The sequence below is a fragment of the Culex quinquefasciatus genome, chromosome 3 (genome assembly GCF_015732765.1).
Source record: "Culex quinquefasciatus strain JHB chromosome 3, VPISU_Cqui_1.0_pri_paternal, whole genome shotgun sequence".
NCBI lineage: Eukaryota > Metazoa > Arthropoda > Insecta > Diptera > Culicidae > Culex > Culex quinquefasciatus.
The window spans coordinates 134,096,398-134,110,414 of record NC_051863.1 but is presented as its reverse complement, the minus strand read 5'-3'; positions in this window follow the sequence as shown (position 1 = coordinate 134,110,414).

The window sequence follows — 14,017 nt, the reverse complement described above, 5'->3', positions numbered from 1 at the left end:
ATAAAAAACGAAATTTTCACCAAAAGAATATTTGTAATCGTACATATTCTTAATCAAACAAGAGTTTATGACAAACGCGAGCATAGCAAGCTTCTCATGCGTCAGTGACAACGCACACCACGGCATTGAAAACTTTGAAAACGATATAAACGATGAAAAGCTTAGAAAGCTCCTATTGGAATCCAATGAACCCTGTTAAATAAACTTCCGAAATCGCGAAAAAGTGAAGTCTACTTTTAGGCAATTTAAGGAGCACGCGGGAAACAAATTGATTGTAGCCGGATGAATGTCCTGTGTCACAAAAGTTTTTGAATAAACATTGGACAGTTATGCAAAAACGGACAGGGCAAAAGAAACCGAAAAGGTACGATATCTTACATGTTGTAGGAAACATCGGTAGACAAGCTACTACAAAACGAGTATAAGTCGAGCCACAAAATATATGCGCCAGCATTCTCGCGCCAGTATTCGAAGCTCGTCGATTTGTTTCAGATGCTCACTCATGGTCTGTACTATGAATGTAGCAAGAAATTTCGAATAAAATCAGAAATGAAAAATGTTGGCGAAGGTCTCCAGGTGGGCTTTTACCTTTTTTTAGGGATTTTTTTTTCTTTTGGTAGGTTAATCAAACGGCTCTAACTCCAGGATTATGGATCTGGATGAAAATGTGATAGGTTGTAGAGCTCGAAAAATGCAATTTTTGAGATAAATAAAAGATATGAAAATGAAAAATTTTGACCATATTTTAATTCGAAAACTGTGTATTTTGTTGAAAAGTCTGGCCGCACGCGACACGCGACACAAAATTTGGCAAAAATATTACCACACACGGACATCACTCGAACTCCACGGAATTTATTTTCTCAAAATTCGAGGGTTGGAGATAGACGAGTTCTGTCAAGGTGAATCGATAGAGCGTCGAAAATCGATGCAGTGGAATTTTTGGACGATTTTTCCAATGAAAATTCATGCTGAATCGTAATATTTACGAAGATGAAAATGACGTCCAGCCATAAAGTAAAACCTATACCTTTCTTTAGTAAGAAAGGCAAAAGACATTTAATAGTACACACTGCATGTACAATTTCTGTAAACAAAAAACAAATTGCAACCGACGGGAATCAAACCCAGCACCAACAGTACGGACTGGAGCCTTAGCCCGCTCGGCTATCAGACCGATGAAGAATTGAAAGGATAAACGCATATATGAGCTTGACATTTCTGTCAAGTTGGTTTCCCATACTGGTGGGCTTTATATTTCAAGGTTTAATCTTACATATAATTTCATAAAATAATGCAAAATTTATTTTACACCCAGGCCTTTTACACGCAGCTCGATTACTATTTTTTTTGCTGTGTATAACTTGCAGCCAAAAGTTTGGATAGTTTCTAAAAATTTCTCAAAATATTTAAGTTTTCAGATCTATATATTTTTTTTTAATTTTTGGTCGAAAAGCACATAGTTTTAATTTTTTCCAATTTATAATTAAATCAGTATAAAAACGTTTGCTTAGGCGTTTTGGATGAAAAATGTTTTTTTTTTGTGATTATTGATTTTGAAAGACTTTTGATTTATTAATGTAAAATTTCGATGCGGTGCCAGAAATAAAACCAAAATACTTGTAAAGTCCCAATTTTGTGAACCTCAAAGTCGACTAAAGCATCACCCACTCTAGCTTTAGGCAACTCGTGACTGCAGAAGATGACACCCCAGCAACTCCCCAAATGTCGGCGGGACTCCCCCGAAAAAAAAGTGCCGACAGCCGACGACGACGCACAAAGCGTGTTGATGAGATGCCATTGTGCGGGTTCGATTGTCAATTAGAAGAGGTTATTAGGTGCTTGCTTCCCAGGAGTCCTCTTCGTTTAGAGTGGTGAGAACAGTTAGAAGTGATTGTTTCTTTTCTTTGAAGATTTTATGAGAGTTATAAGAAGTTATATCCCTTATTTTATCGGTTTAATCAAACTATTTTGTAAATAATTACGTAGCAATTGTTTAAACTTCCTTTACAATTTATAGAAAAATTAACAGTAAATATATTTTTGTTTCGTATAAACCACGTTTTCAAACTCCAAGTCCATAATCGCCATATGGTCGAAAAGATAACCGATTCCAACCATCAGATTGATGAGCTCAGCCGCGAGTAAGCTGATATGAGGGCGAGAGAGAAAGAAATCGGATTCATCCATTTCGTCGCCGGGTTTTGACAGGTGACACAGCCGGGCTGTACACATGTAAAGGGATTGCGTGGTTGACAAATTGGAGGAAATTTGGACAAAGCTCGCCTCGGATATGGGCCACGATCGATCATACAAATCGAAGCAGATTTGTTGTTTTTTGTTCAGTTCGTTTCTATTGAAAATGACATGCAAGAATTGATTGAAAGTTTTTTTTTCAGTTTTGGGGGGTTTCTTGGGGAAGAAAGTGCGACTACGCAGCTCATCATTCTTAGACTTGGTGGCTTTTGGGAGTCTTCGCGAAATTGATCGGAAAGTGCTCCAGAACAGACTGCGGGGCTCTAATGTCATTAACGGGGAATGGCAGTGACCTAGAAGTTTGGCACTGATGGAATGATCGTGTGTTGGAAAAGTACGTTGACCACGTGGTTCGTAGATAGCAAAGGTATTTGATTTATGGTTCAAACCTGCAATATTCTTTTAAGTTCTTTTAAAAAACTATTTGGTTATTGTTCAAGTTCTGAATCAACCTTTAATTCAAGTAGAATCTTAACAGCGTATCGTAATCTCACAACTTCAAATCCCATTTACCTTAATAATTTTCACTTTTGCTTTCAAAAGTCCCATGCCCAGCTGTTCCAACCACGAGATACCCCTCACAGAAGACCAACAACTCCGGGACATTTCGCGTGCCTTACTGATTCTTTCGTAACAAGAATCTCGTCATACAAGCCGCCTCCTCGCCAGCGTTGGATCGCCGGAGGTTCACCACGGGGACACAGGTTGTTGCCACCTCCGGGCCATCTTGGCCACCAAGCAAACGAGAACCAAAACGAGCAAACGTAAAATATGTATGTACAAAACTGCTCAGCTACCACCGTCAGTGCAAGCCGGGGGGAAACCTGCAAAAATCGAAACGAAAATCAATATCAACACGACGAGGTTCATTTGGGTTAAGTTTGTCACGAAGCGAGCATTAGCAACGGCTGCGGAGGAGGTGGGTTGCATTTTCTTGAGGATTGGGGAGATCTTCGATGCAACCCTTAGCAGGCAGCTGTGCTGTGAGTAATATTTGTTTAGGTTTTTTTTTGTTGTAAATTTTGGTTGCTCTGAAAAAGCAGATTTCATTTATCTGCCCTGACAAAAACTCATAAACAAATTTAAAAATGTGGTAAAAAAAGAAACTCATATTTTTTAATATACAATATTTTTACGACTTATGAAAAAAAAAATCATTTCATTTTTTTTCCCGCTAAAACAGCTTTTTTACTGCAGCTTAGTTTCAGCAATTTAAAAGGTTGTTAATCGATAGAATTATCGTCGATAATATTATCGTCTAACGATAACGATAATTGTTATCGTTATCGTCGGGACGATAACGATAATCTATCTTTATCGTTTTTCCGATAATGGAGCACTTCCATTCGAGCAGTTTTTCCTTTTTTCTACAATGTATCTTATGGAGCTTACTGTCAAAAACTGCTCGACTGCGGGTGCTCCATTCTATCGACGATAACGGACGATAACTTATATTTAATATATTTCTAAAATTTACTAAAACCAACCAAATTATGTTGAGTTTTCAAGCTTCCTCTTAGTTAATATTTTTTTGATAATATGGTAAGTTTCAAAGTATAAATACTAAAAAATTATAAAATACCGTATTTTTTTAAAGTACTAAATTTTTTATAATTTGCAACATGGGAATACAACGATTCGAAATTTTGCATGCATTTTCACTGTTTAAGAATTTTTTGAATGAAATACTCAAATTTTCACAAAATACCATATTTTCTCGAAAATACTAAAATTTTTATAATCCGCAGCAATTCAAACGATTCGAAATTTTGATTGTTTTTAACTGTTCTAGTTTTTTGAATGAAATACTTAAATTTTCACAAATAACCTTATTTTCTCGAAAATACTCAAATTTTTATAATTCGCGATATAGGTATCAAACGATTCAAAATTTTGCATGCATTTTAACTATTTTAGAGTTTTTTGAATGAAATACTTAAATTTTCTTAAAATACCGTATTTTCTCGAAAATACTCAAATTTTTATAATTCGTCATATGGGTATCAAACGAAGCGAAATTTTACCTGATTTTTACACTCAAAAAACTCTAAAACAGTTAAAATATATGCAAAATTTCGAATCTTTTGATACCCATATCGCAAATTATAAAAAATTGAGTATTTTCGAAAAAAAGGTATTTTGTGAAAATTTAAGTATTTTATTCAAAAAACTCTCGAACAGTTAAAAAAGATGCAAAATTTCGAATCGTTTAAATTGTTGCTAATTATAAAAAATTGAGTATTTTCGAGAAAATACGGTATTTTGTGAAAATTTAAGTATTTCATTTATAAAACTCTAAAACAGTGAAAATGCATGCATATTGCAAATTATCAAAATTTGAGTACATTAAAAAACGCTATTTTGTGATTTTTTTGTATGAAACTTTGAAACTTACCATATTAGCAAAAAAATATTTACTTAGAGGAAGCTTGAAAAATCGCCGATAGAATTATCGGAATAACGATAACGATATTTCTATCGTTATTGTTATCGATCCTCGATAATTGTATCGTTAACAACCTTGGCAATTTGGCAATCAAGAAACATTAAGTTACGAATTAATAAATGATTAATCACAATCATGTTAAAAGCTTTTAAATACTATGAGTTTATAAGTTCAGTCTATTATTATAAATAGGTAGGTAAAACGTATTTTTATAAAATTATTTTAATTTGGTATTTCTTATTTGATTTCGTTCGCACAGCGTTTTCATAAACAATATCGACGTGAAAAAATATATATTTTAGATATCGTTTTAGAGTTTGGAATATGGCTGATTCTCGGTGAAAGTGATTGTTTTTAATTCACTGAAAGTTCAAAAATGTAATATTTTAATAAAATACAAAAAAAAACATTTTTTGATCTAAACTATTCAATTATAATCGATTGTATAAGTATTTTCAATGAAAATTAAAATTTTCAGCATAAACATAAACTTTAAAAAATATTTGCAACGGCCTTAATAGCATAAGTTTCATTGCAACTTTTTTTTAATTCCTCTGAGGAGTTTCAAAATTTAGAAAAAATATTTTTGATATTTTTGAATCGTCGAAACTTCTATCTTCAAATCTTCAAATTTTCAAATCATCTCATCTTGTAATTTTTAAGAAACTTAAATTTTATTAAAGTAAGTGGTGTGATTTTTGGACGTGAACTTATCATCCAACCTAATATTCGTTTAGATATCTCCAAGGGTTACACCGCTTGGCCCTCATTTGAAATACATCTAGCCATTTTCCATCTCTAACCAACCTGGCTGCCCGGTTCATTCATGAATCAAACCTCCACCGTGTGCCCTAACCACAGTACAGTACCACCAGAAGAGGGAGCGATGTTGTGTACACATCTGATTATTCCACCGTGGAGAGCCCTCCGCTGCTGTGGGAGGACCAGTGAAGAGCGCGGGCTTGGGTTTTTTTTTCGCCAATATTCGTTTGACATTTGCCGCGATGGAGTCCGACAACGACAAGATTAGGTTTTCAGAGTCAGAGAGCTTCCAGCGTTCGGAGTTTGCCCCAAAACTGAGCAAGAAGGGTGGGGGGTTGTGGTATTCCTTTGTAACCGCATAAGCCACACGCGGTTGGACGTTTTTAGCCAACTTTAGTTATGATCGGGCGTACGAGCATAGAAAACTAAACGAAAGGGAGAGTTGCACGGAGGGAAAAGTTTTTTGTTGAATTTGGATTAATTTTTTGACGGATTGGGCAATAGCCTGTTTTTAAAATTACTATATTTTTTGTTAAATTAAATTCATGAAATTGTTTTACAAGTTTTTTTTCGTGTTACCCAATCAAGCCAAACTGGCTATCAACGGGTTTTCGAAGTGATTAAATTAAGGAGTATAGTACAGTTTGGAAGAAGTCGTGCAACGTCTCTGAAACACTTTTCGAACAAAGGTCGTCCAAGTCAACTGGAGGGAAGAGGAGGACGTGGCTTGGCAAGACGCCGGTGATATTACATTTATTTTAATTATGTAATTTCACCGCGCACTCCGACCGCGACTCCCGACTGGGGGGACGAAAAGCAGTCAACATTATGTGCGCGAAACTAATCGTGCAAATGTTGGCTGCTATTGGGAATCGATTGTTCGAGGAGCAAGAGTGGGTCTTTTTTTGCGAAAGAAGAACGAACGTGAAGGCGCAAGTACAAGGAATTTTTGCCTGCTAGCATTCCGATTGCCGGTGTGACCTTTGCGTATTTCATAATCGCTTCTTGTACTCTCCGGTGCAGAAGACAAATTTGATTGGGAAATGTTTGGGAATGTCAAGAAAGATGGGAACAAGCTTTTTAAAAGTTTAATCAACAAATTAACCAATAAACAAATAAACAAATTAACATATTGACAAATTAACAAATTAACAAATCAACAAATTAACAAGTTAACAAAAAAAGTTAACGAAAAAAAGTTAACAAAAAAAACGAAAAACTAAAAAAGAACAACAAGAACAACAAGAACAACAAGAACAACAAGAACAACAAGAACAACAAGAACAACAAGAACAACAAGAACAAGAGTTAGAGTTAGAGTTAGAGTTAGAGTTAGAGTTAGAGTTAGAGTTAGAGTTAGAGTTAGAGTTAGAGTTAGAGTTAGAGTTAGAGTTAGAGTTAGAGTTAGAGTTAGAGTTAGAGTTAGAGTTAGAGTTAGAGTTAGAGTTAGAGTTAGAGTTAGAGTTAGAGTTAGAGTTAGAGTTAGAGTTAGAGTTAGAGTTAGAGTTAGAGTTAGAGTTAGAGTTAGAGTTAGAGTTAGAGTTAGAGTTAGAGTTAGAGTTAGAGAAAGAGTTAGAGTTAGAGTTAGAGTTAGAGTTAGAGTTAGAGTTAGAGTTAAAATAAACTTGAACTTGAAGAGTTTAAGTTAAGTATTTCTACTTGATCAATCAAGTAATTGTGCAAAAACAAAAAACACCTCACTCTCTCAACATACAAATCTTGTTTACCATAAAAACTGCAACATTGATAAGAACCCCCCTTATCAGTGTTGTCCAAAACGATTGACGAAGCTGGCAGATCGCGCTGTTCCGTGTCCAAGCCGGTGAGCTTAAGGTTTCGAAATGTTTAAAATCAACTTGCTACGGCCGGGTCGCCGCCAGTTTGAGCAAATAAACACATGACAAAACCAAACAAACCAAGTAGAACAGTTCGCAGTGACAAATTTTTGAGGATTTTTGCCTTAAAAATTTGGTTAAATGCAATAAAAAGGTGCCACATTTAGTTTACATTTCGCTGCCATAAATCAACGGCGGTGGTCAGGTGGCCAATTGGATCGCACCACGATTCATGCAAATGATCTTTCTCGTGACTAATATCTGTCTCCCGATGGCGCTTGGTCGCAACTCACGCCGGCGCGACATTGACTGATTGAAACAATCAAACTAATAGCGCCGGATTGTGTATTTTTCCTATTTCTCATGGCTCAAGTCCACGATAACTCGCGGGCTGGTGTCAAACTGTAAACCCAACGAGACCAAGACCAAGTCGGCGACGACGGACTGTGTGACTGTGTTTAAATATTGATTATCGATTCATAATTTCCGAACGATGTTTGCTTAATGATTAGAAATTTACGCAAACCGTCATCGCAGCGCATTTTAATAGTATGTTTTTTGAAGAGCATGGCTGTTTTTTTTCGTTTGTGAGAACACTGTTTGAAAAAAAAGTGTTGGTTGCGAAACATTACGTCAGCTTGAGCGTTTTGAGCCATCCACTTAGGATGATTTACTGCATCAGCGAACGCAACCAGCTGACAGCAAGCTAGCAGTTTGACCCTGTGTTCGAGATGGAAGCCTAATGATGATCGTAACGAACCTTAAGTAGACTTATTTGGCACAGCTGATAAAATTACCTTTTGATGTTGTTAGGGCACGTGATTTGTTCAAGGCGTTAGTTTGATCAAGGAAGTTTGTTTACGCATTGACCCTTAACAACTGAAGCTACAAACTTTAAGCAGAATATAATCCTAAAAATGTGCACAAAAAATCCAACTAATCCTGATTTTTCACTAAGCTGAAGTCGGAGTCAGATTTGGAGCTTGAGTCGGTAGATTCGGGTACTTTTAAGGACCCGGATTCGGAGTTGCCAAATTTCAGTAGCTGGATTCGGAGACGGATTCAGAGTCAAAAAGCTTTGTATGGGATTTTTTGTTGGAGTCTGGTCTTTGGAATAGCTGAAGTCGGAGTCACTAAAACTCAAACAGCCAGAGTCGGAGTCACTGAATTTTCAGAAGCAAAACAATCACCTAAATTTTATATTTAGAAATTTTGTTTACGGTACTTATTTTCAGCATCAAATTGAAAAGTCTTTCCCAATTATTTTATCGATCGTCTCCCCTCTCAGAAACAATCGCCCGTAAAGAGGCACTAATGAGTTCAAATCGTTTATAACTGGATCACGAGTTAAACCTGCTAACCTCCACCTCCAGACGGCCGATCCACAGCTGTTGCTGAGGGAAAACCCTGACGATGAACAAAGAATTAATAAAAATTAAAGCCGCAGACCCACAACTTCCGTATTTACGGGTTGAGGGCTTTGCCAAGCAAACAGACGACCTGCTCGGCGATCAACCTGCTCCCGATGGCCTCGCCGAGAAATTTCACCTGAAAATCTGTGCACTGGGTCGATGGGTCTCATCGTGGAAAAAGGGCATTTGAACCTGCGCGGTCGTGACCAGCATCACTGAGTTTACTCTTTGTACGGGTTTTCTTTGGAAAATTATACTAAATAATTTATTTTGTTACAAAAAAATATTGAAAAAGCTACATGAATCATTTTAAATCATTATTTAACCTCCATCAATAACTTTAAATAGTTTTATTTTGAACTAAACACAAAATAATCTTGATTCCCTAAGAATAACCTTTCTGTAGTTTAACACTTATCAGAGACAAGAACTAGACATCTCGCTCTAGTCCACGGTGCCAGTGCAATTTGCACCGAGCAGCTTGGCCAGGCTAACCCCAAAGGAAGTGCCCGTGCAGCAGCTCCGGCTGGCGCGCAAAAATCTCGTTTTCAATTTTCTTTTATAATTTAATTTAATTTAATTTGATGGAAAAACGGCGTGCGCGAGCAGAAAAATAAATAAAATAACGATGATGGTCTCTGGCCGTAAGGAGAGTGGTGAGTGGGAGACAGAGCTGGGAACGTCAACCACGCCGTGGAAGAACTGGATTTTCTTCTGTAGGGCAGTAGCAGTTGCAGCCAGATATGTTGCAGAAGGAGGTCTAACTGGGCCTGGGCATCGCGGGTCGTCGTAACGCGAGCTTTGCGTCCAATCAAAATAGTCGGGGTGGGTAAGCTGAAGAGTGACTTTGGCTGTTTAGAAACGGGGGTGTTGCTTTTGTCTTTTTGTCTTTTTGTCTTTTTGTCTTTTTGTCTTTTTGTCTTTTTGTCTTTTTGTCTTTTTGTCTTTTTGTCTTTTTGTCTTTTTGTCTTTTTGTCTTTTTGTCTTTTTGTCTTTTTGTCTTTTTGTCTTTTTGTCTTTTTGTCTTTTTGTCTTTTTGTCTTTTTGTCTTTTTGTCTTTTTGTCTTTTTGTCTTTTTGTCTTTTTGTCTTTTTGTCTTTTTGTCTTTTTGTCTTTTTGTCTTTTTGTCTTTTTGTCTTTTTGTCTTTTTGTCTTTTTGTCTTTTTGTCTTTTTGTCTTTTTGTCTTTTTGTCTTTTTGTCTTTTTGTCTTTTTGTCTTTTTGTCTTTTTGTCTTTTTGTCTTTTGTCTTTTTGTCTTTTTGTCTTTTTGTCTTTTTGTCTTTTTGTCTTTTTGTCTTTTTGTCTTTTTGTCTTTTTGTCTTTTTGTCTTTTTGTCTTTTTGTCTTTTTGTCTTTTTGTCTTTTTGTCTTTTTGTCTTTTTGTCTTTTTGTCTTTTTGTCTTTTTGTCTTTTTGTCTTTTTGTCTTTTTGTCTTTTTGTCTTTTTGTCTTTTTGTCTTTTTGTCTTTTTGTCTTTTTGTCTTTTTGTCTTTTTGTCTTTTTGTCTTTTTGTCTTTTTGTCTTTTTGTCTTTTTGTCTTTTTGTCTTTTTGTCTTTTTGTCTTTTTGTCTTTTGTCTTTTTGTCTTTTTGTCTTTTTGTCTTTTTGTCTTTTTGTCTTTTTGTCTTTTTGTCTTTTTGTCTTTTTGTCTTTTTGTCTTTTTGTCTTTTTGTCTTTTTGTCTTTTTGTCTTTTTGTCTTTTTGTCTTTTTGTCTTTTTGTCTTTTTGTCTTTTTGTCTTTTTGTCTTTTTGTCTTTTTGTCTTTTTGTCTTTTTGTCTTTTTGTCTTTTTGTCTTTTTGTCTTTTTGTCTTTTTGTCTTTTTGTCTTTTTGTCTTTTTGTCTTTTTGTCTTTTTGTCTTTTTGTCTTTTTGTCTTTTTGTCTTTTTGTCTTTTTGTCTTTTTGTCTTTTTGTCTTTTTGTCTTTTTGTCTTTTTGTCTTTTTGTCTTTTTGTCTTTTTGTCTTTTTGTCTTTTGTCTTTTTGTCTTTTTGTCTTTTTGTCTTTTGTCTTTTTGTCTTTTTGTCTTTTTGTCTTTTTGTCTTTTTGTCTTTTTGTCTTTTGTCTTTTTGTCTTTTTGTCTTTTTGTCTTTTTGTCTTTTTGTCTTTTGTCTTTTTGTCTTTTTGTCTTTTTGTCTTTTTGTCTTTTTGTCTTTTTGTCTTTTTGTCTTTTTGTCTTTTTGTCTTTTTGTCTTTTTGTCTTTTTGTCTTTTTGTCTTTTTGTCTTTTTGTCTTTTTGTCTTTTTGTCTTTTTGTCTTTTTGTCTTTTTGTCTTTTTGTCTTTTTGTCTTTTTGTCTTTTTGTCTTTTTGTCTTTTTGTCTTTTTGTCTTTTTGTCTTTTTGTCTTTTTGTCTTTTTGTCTTTTGTCTTTTTGTCTTTTTGTCTTTTTGTCTTTTTGTCTTTTTGTCTTTTTGTCTTTTTGTCTTTTTGTCTTTTTGTCTTTTTGTCTTTTTGTCTTTTTGTCTTTTTGTCTTTTTGTCTTTTTGTCTTTTTGTCTTTTTGTCTTTTTGTCTTTTTGTCTTTTTGTCTTTTTGTCTTTTTGTCTTTTTGTCTTTTTGTCTTTTTGTCTTTTTGTCTTTTTGTCTTTTTGTCTTTTTGTCTTTTTGTCTTTTTGTCTTTTTGTCTTTTTGTCTTTTTGTCTTTTTGTCTTTTGTCTTTTTGTCTTTTTGTCTTTTTGTCTTTTTGTCTTTTTGTCTTTTTGTCTTTTTGTCTTTTTGTCTTTTTGTCTTTTTGTCTTTTTGTCTTTTTGTCTTTTTGTCTTTTTGTCTTTTTGTCTTTTTGTCTTTTTGTCTTTTTGTCTTTTTGTCTTTTTGTCTTTTTGTCTTTTTGTCTTTTTGTCTTTTTGTCTTTTTGTCTTTTTGTCTTTTTGTCTTTTTGTCTTTTTGTCTTTTTGTCTTTTTGTCTTTTTGTCTTTTTGTCTTTTTGTCTTTTTGTCTTTTTGTCTTTTTGTCTTTTTGTCTTTTTGTCTTTTTGTCTTTTTGTCTTTTTGTCTTTTTGTCTTTTTGTCTTTTTGTCTTTTTGTCTTTTTGTCTTTTTGTCTTTTTGTCTTTTTGTCTTTTTGTCTTTTTGTCTTTTTGTCTTTTTGTCTTTTTGTCTTTTTGTCTTTTTGTCTTTTTGTCTTTTTGTCTTTTTGTCTTTTTGTCTTTTTGTCTTTTTGTCTTTTTGTCTTTTTGTCTTTTTGTCTTTTTGTCTTTTTGTCTTTTTGTCTTTTTGTCTTTTTGTCTTTTTGTCTTTTTGTCTTTTTGTCTTTTTGTCTTTTTGTCTTTTTGTCTTTTTGTCTTTTTGTCTTTTGTCTTTTTGTCTTTTTGTCTTTTTGTCTTTTTGCTTTTTGCTTTTTGCTTTTTGCTTTTTGCTTTTTGCTTTTTGCTTTTTGCTTTTTGCTTTTTGCTTTTTGCTTTTTGCTTTTTGCTTTTTGCTTTTTGCTTTTTGCTTTTGCTTTTGCTTTTGCTTTTTGCTTTTGCTTTTGCTTTTGCTTTTTGCTTTTTGCTTTTGCTTTTTGCTTTTGCTTTTGCTTTGCTTTTTGCTTTTTGCTTTTGCTTTTGCTTTTTGCTTTTTGCTTTTGCTTTTTGCTTTTTGCTTTTTGCTTTTTGCTTTTTGCTTTTGCTTTTTGCTTTTGCTTTTGCTTTTTGCTTTTGCTTTTGCTTTTTGCTTTTTGCTTTTTGCTTTTGCTTTTTGCTTTTTGCTTTTGCTTTTGCTTTTTGCTTTTTGCTTTTGCTTTTTGCTTTTGTTTTGCTTTTGCTTTTTGCTTTTGCTTTTTGCTTTTGCTTTTTGCTTTTTGCTTTTGCTTTTGCTTTTTGCTTTTTGCTTTTTGCTTTTGCTTTTGCTTTTTGCTTTTGCTTTTGCTTTTTGCTTTTTGCTTTTTGCTTTTTGCTTTTTGCTTTTTGCTTTTTGCTTTTTGCTTTTTGCTTTTTGCTTTTTGCTTTTTGCTTTTTGCTTTTTGCTTTTTGCTTTTTGCTTTTTGCTTTTTGCTTTTTGCTTTTTGCTTGTTGCTTTTTTTTAAATTAAATTGCTCTGCAGAAATTACAAAAATCTGAAAAATAGAACCCCTGCCTCCGCAGGAGGAAAGCAGAAATTATCGCCTGCATTGTATCACGGAGAGCCGTTTGAAGAAGGATTTTCGTTTTCAAAACCGTTCAGCCGTCCTAGTTGTTTAGAGAGGGGGGACCCCACGTGTGAGGGGTACCAATACCTAAATGCCAAAGTAGAGTGCGAAAGCCATTTGCCCAAACATGGTGTTAAGATTAGTTTTGTTTCGATGGGGCGTTTTGCGGCGCGATGATTTAGCTGGTTCTGGTTTAGCTGCGTTGCTTTGGTTGACGTTTTCACTTAACCAGCAGAGTGTGGATTATGTAACGGAAAGCATTCCATGCAATTCCCATCGAGAAAAGCTTATTGAATAAAACTGCCCGGGGGAAAGGTCTAATTATTATTTCAACATAAATGCGAACGTTTAATTTAATTCAAATGACCGTGTAAACTCTGGTTATCTCCCGTCTCTGATCTCTGCACAATGACCAACATTCAGGCTCTTTAGCCCTCTGTAGAGCAACTACCTCCCTTAAGCGAGCCCAAGCTGATCAGCTGATAATTAATATTATGGATAATTTCAACTGGCTGATAGACATCTCCCGCCACCTCCTGTCCAAAGAAGGTATGTGAGAAAAATCTCATTCACCGAGCGAACTAACTGATTTCACTTTCATCCACCCCAGAATGGACTCATTTCTGTGTGTGTTTGTGCAAATAAAGACATTCAGGGGAGGGCTTGATAATTCATTAGCAAAGCACCTTTCCGCGGTTCGCGTTGGTCATCGTGGTCTGTCGTTTATGCTGGAAGCTATATGATTATGTTGTCCACTCGAGATATATCTGTGTGTGGCAGAGGTATGGTCTTTAGCTGGAGATGAGGTATTTAATCGAGCATTGCAGTTTTTCGAGGGGGAGGAGAATGCGTCAAGTTTGTGCAATTCAATGATATTGTCAACTGTTTCATAAAATTCAATTCAGAATTTCAAAAACCAGATTTAATTCACTTTGAGGTGAAATATAGCCGTTCTTACAAAATTAGAAAGTATATTTGACAATTTTGTTCAATTGTTTATTTTTTTTTATATTTGCTTCGTATTCAGAACGTTTGGAATTATTCAAAAATATTTGGGATATTTATGAAATTCTGATGTACAACAGTACAGCAAAATAGAATTGTTATTTTCAAAAAATATTTTCGTAATTGCTTAGATTTTATGAGAACTATTGATTGCAGGACAACTGGACGGCTGTAAAGTGCACTTTAAAAAACTTTTTCATTCAAA